The sequence below is a fragment of the Triticum dicoccoides genome, chromosome 4A (genome assembly GCF_002162155.2).
Source record: "Triticum dicoccoides isolate Atlit2015 ecotype Zavitan chromosome 4A, WEW_v2.0, whole genome shotgun sequence".
Lineage (NCBI taxonomy): Eukaryota > Viridiplantae > Streptophyta > Magnoliopsida > Poales > Poaceae > Triticum > Triticum dicoccoides.
In genome coordinates this window covers 468,871,976-468,877,506 of record NC_041386.1, presented here as the reverse complement: position 1 = coordinate 468,877,506, position 5,531 = coordinate 468,871,976, and positions in this window count along the sequence as shown.

The window sequence follows — 5,531 nt, the reverse complement described above, 5'->3', positions numbered from 1 at the left end:
GCCACCTCGCCGCCCCATCCTCTGAGGAGTCCTGGACTAAGGGGTCCTCCGGTGTCCGGACAATTTGATATGGGCCGGACTGGTGGGCCATGAAGATACAAGGCACAAGACCTTTCCCCGTGTCCGGATGGGATTCTCATTTGCGTGGATGGCAAGCCTAGTGTTCAGATGTATTATTTCCTTTCTCTGTAAACCGACTCTGTACAACCCTAGACCCCTCTGATGTATATATAAACCGAAAGATTTAGTCCATAGAGACTAAGACAAATCACATAGGCTAGACATCTAGGGTTTAGCCATTACGATCTCGAGGTAGATCGACTCTTGTAACCCCTATACTCATCAAATATAATCAAGCATGACGTAGGGTTTTACCTCCATTAAGAGGGCCTGAACCTTGGTAAACATCGCGTCACCCTTGTCTGCTGTTTCCTTCGATCCTCAGACGCACGGTTCGGGACCCCTGCCTGAGATCGGCCGGTTTTGACACCGACATTGGTGGTTTCATTGAGAGTTCCACTGTGTCGTCAACAGAAGGTTCGATGGCTCATTTGATCATCAACAATGATGCCGTTTTCGGGGAAGCTTTCCTCCCCGGCCATATTTTTGTGTTCGGCGGCTTCATTATGCGTGCCAACTCAATTGGCCACCTCGAACAGATTGATAGCTACGTCCCTGGTCATCAGATCAATTTTGGGGACCTAAATTATGTCGCCGATATCCGAGGAGACTTGATCTTCGAAGGGTTCGCGGCCCCGACGACCGCTCTGGCCTTAGATCCGGAGCAAACCACGGTCCGAAGATGGGAGTTTGGAGCCCACCGGACTCTCCGCTGCAAACCACACTATTGAAGATCTAGAGGCGATTGTGTCCACGGCAAACTCAGAATCAGACCGGGTTCCTCCTATCACTGAAAGGCCGGACTCACCCCTAGACTCCAGACCCGAACTCTCAAAGTTCATGCCAAGCAAGCATGGCCAAGAGGCCTTCGCCCCGGCCGGCCTCGCGGACTCTCGTTTCCCCGTCCAATCCTCGCCTTAAATGAGGCTCTAGACTTAATGCGGTCCCTCGCTGTTACTGAGGAATCACCTCCGAACTATGCCCAGCCCGAATCAGGGGCTGGGAGCAGGGAATTTTATGTCCCACCCGCCACCCACTTCATAGCCACTGTCGATGACTTAACCGACATGCCGGATTACACCTCTGAAGACATCGATGGCGTGGACGACGATGCCAGAGACGAACAAGGCCAAGACCCGCCGTTTACTGGACGCTGCACGGCCACCTCCACATACAAGGTGTATATGGTGGATACACCCAAAGAAGATGATGGCGAAGGCAGAAAGGATTCGGTTGAGGAGAAACCTGCTGAGGCTCCACCAAAGCGTCGACGCTAGCGACGCCGCTCAAAATCGCGTCGTGGCAAAGACAGTAATACCGGCACCGGAGATGATAACACTCTGGAGGGTGCCAAAGACCCTGAAGCCCCCGTCCAGCCCACATCCGGATAGGACGATGTGGAGAAGGGGCAAGTTAACCCCGACGGTCCGGTCGAGAACGAGGACTCGGAGGATAGCAACTATTTACCGCTCTCCGAACACGATGTCAGCCTCGACAATGGAGATTTCATCATGCCGAAGGAACCCCTCGAGCAAGAGCGCTTCAAGCGCCAACTAATAGCCACTGCAAGAAGCCTAAAAAAGCAGCAGCAATGGCTCCAAGCCGAACAGGATATGCTCAACGACAAATGGACACAGGTCCTAGCTGCCGAAGAATATGGCCTACAACGCCTAACAAAGAGCTATCCGAAGCGTCGGCTACTGCCACAATTCGACAAGGAGGCCTTCGAGCCAACAATCGAAACATGAGCGCGTTGATGAACCAGATCGGCCACTGCGTGGGCGAGATAAAGCGGCCACCTACGCCGAACACCAACCCGCACCACCTCGCCGTAAGGGCAGAGAGATAGCGGCTCCAGGATACACCTACGACCTACGACAAGACCTGAGTAATAGAGTAGGACAAACAAGATCAATCTATGGATCAAAGGGACGCGCCCCAATGCGAGAAGACGGCCGTCAAGCTTGGCCTGACAGGCATAACCTCACCAGGGCCGAAAACCGCATACGGATGTCATCCGAACTTCGTCGTGACATCGCCCAATATAGAGGCGCCGCACACCCCTTATGCTTTACCGACGAGTTAATGCATCACTAGTTCCCAGAAGGGTTTAAACCCGTAAACATTGAATCATACAACGGCGCGACAGATCCCGCGGTATGGATTCAAGATTTCCTTCTCCATATCCACATGGCCCGCGGTGACGATCTCCACGCCATCAAATACCTTCCCTTGAAACTGAAAGGACCAGCACGACAATGGCTAAACAGCCTCCCAGAGAAATCTATTGGTAGCTAGGAAGACCTGGAGGACACCTTTAGAGACAACTTCCAAGGTACCTATGTCCGGCCTCCGGACGCTGATGACCTCAGTCACATAGTCCAGCAACCCGGAGAGTCAGCCCGGAAACTCCGGACCAGGTTCTTAATTAAAAAGAACCAAATTGTCGATTGTCCGGATGCCGAAGCCCTCGCGGCCTTTAAACACAGCGTCCATGACGAGTGGCTTTCCCGACACCTCGGCTAAGAAAAACCAAAGTCTATGGCAGCCCTCACCGCACTTATGACCTGCTTTTACGTGGGAGAAGATAGCTGGCTAGCTCGTAGAAGCAACAACACCAGCGACCCTGGCATCTCCGAAGCCAGAGATGGCAACGACAGGCCACGACGCAACAAACACAAGCGTCGAAGCAACAATGAAGATACCAAAGACATGGCGGTCAACGCCAGATTCAGTGGCTCTAAACCCGGTCAGCGGAAGAAGCTATTCAAAGGAAACAAGGATGGTCCATCTAGTTTGGACCGAATACTAGATCGGCCTTGCTAGATCCACGGCACCCCAGATAAGCCTGCCAATCATACCAACAGAAATTGTTGGGTCTTCAAACAGGCCGGTAAGATAAACACCGAACATAAGGGGAAAGGTCCGCCTAGCGAGGATGATGATGAGCCTCACCCAACAAACACAGGGGGCAAAAGAAATTTCCCCTCGAGATAAAAACAGTGAATATGATCTATGTCACTCATATCCCCAGGCGGGAGTGCAAGCACGCACTAAGGGACATTTACGCCATAGAGCTAGTCACCCCAAAATTCAATCCCATGGTTGGCTTGCCCGATCACTTTTGACTACAGATACCATCTGACCAGTATTCGTCAAGAGGTTCGGCAACACTGTTCCTCGACCCTATTATCGACGGATTCCATCTCACGCGAGTCCTTATGGACAGAGGCAGCAGTCTTAACCTGCTTTATCAAGACACTGTCCGTAAAATGGGTATCGATCCCTCAAGGATCAAGCCCATCAAAACCACCTTTAAGGGAGTAATACCCGGTGTAGAGGCCTACTGCACGGGGTCAATACGCAGGAGGTAGTCTTCGTCTCACCGGATAACTTGCGAAGTGAAGATTAAATCTTCGACGTCGTCCCCTTCCGCAGTGGTTACCATGCACTGCTCAGACGAACCGCTTTCCCCCGTTTCAATGCAGTCCCGCACTACGCATATCTGAAGCTCAAGATGCCTGGACCACACGGCGTTATAACAGTCAATGGAAACATGGAGCGCTCCCTCCATACCGAGGAGCATACCGCGGCCCTCGCAGCTGAAGTACAGGGTGACCTTATCAAGCCGAATACTACATCGGCAGTCAAGCCCCCGGACACCGTCAAGCGAGTCCGGTCCACCCTGCAGAATGACAGTCCGACTCATCTAGAGGTAGATTAGCAATTCGTCCTCTGTCAAAACCCCAACCTAATCGCATCATATGTACCGCGCGTACACAACTACGCACTAAAAATACCATGGGTAAGGACGGAGGCACACTATAAACAAAAGTCCATAATACGGCTCAACCCTATTTGGACCCTCATATTCTCCCCCTTTTCTTCTTATTTTTATTTTTAGGTTCTTTACAACCCAAATCACTTTCTCGATGGTGCCAAGGGCCCTTTTCCAGGTCCCCTATGCATAATCGGCCGTTGATCCTCTCAAAGGATCATACACCAAGGTGAAAAGCGGCATAGACGTGCGGCAGAGTGTCCAAAGGATCTTCAAGACCACCTCTTCTTTTTTAGGACCTGTATACAGCTTTCCCTTGTTCCCAAATTCTTGGCATGTAAAATAGCCTTGATGATTATGGCATTCTCTATAAGAGCACGCTTGACGTACCAATCAGAATATAGCGGAAACAGTTTTGTCCTTGCTTATTCGGTATTGGCCTATTCCATAATCTGTTTCCGTCTTCACGACTGATTGACATACACACATTGGCGTCAATTGCCAGGGGCTTTATTCGGCCACAAACATTGAAAAACAAAAAGTCCGAACACTTTTATAGTACACTTCGGTGTCCCGAATGCCGCATTATATCCATCGGCTCCGAATCATGTCTTTGGTCAATAGTTGGGTTGCCCGGCTCCTGTGGTTACCACCTTACGTTCCGCTTGTTCGACTAAGGTAGTAATGGTAGAACTACTGCGATTGTGTTTCCGGCTCGTCCGATCAAATACCTCAGTAGAGAAAGCCGAAAACTGACTGTCATGATATGGCGAGAACTGGTCAGTGGTTCGGTGACTTATTAAATCTTTTCACAATTTTTTCTGTATTACACGAAGGACTGGCCTTCACTCGGTGAGGATTCTAAAGCACCCAAGTTCGGATAGCCGAACAACACCAGGGGCTAAGCCTATAATCCCATTGTCAAACTCCTATGGCTAAGTGAGAGTGGTAAAGCTCCATAGTCTGATTGCCTAGTTCGCTGCACGATCACCTCCTTTACGGACCAAGACGTTGGGACAAGAGTGGTCACATGCTATTCCGAACACCCCCATAGTATCTGCGTGGGGGCTGAAGTCGAGGACTGGCAAACTTTCAGATACAATAAACGGCTGCACATGAGGAAAATAATTTGAGATAAATAAGCAAGCATATTATAGAAAGGCCTTGTTTCATAATATAAAGTCTGGACAGCCCGGATACATTCATTCAAATATCATATCTTTCGAGCATTAACCCTCTATTAAATGGGCTCCTTCTAGGACATCTTCAAAATAGCGCTCCGGCTTGCGATAGTCCTTGCCTTCGGGCGGCCCTCCAACTGCTACGACCGTGGCCTTCATCTTTACCCAATGCATCTTGACGCGGGCAAAGGACATCCGGGCACCCTCAATACACGAGAGCTCTTAACAGCTTCAATTCATGATAGGGCGTCGGTAAGCCGCCTGACCAAGCCTAAGTAGCTGCCAGGAATGGGTTCGGCTGGCCATAACTGGACTATGATGTCCTTCATGGCCAATCTGGACATCCTATGCAACTCCGCCAGCTGCATCATCTGGTCGTTCAACAGCGCTGGACGCTCCGGCGCCAGGTACTGCGACCAGAAGAGTTTCTCCGTCGTGTTCCCCTCTTGGGC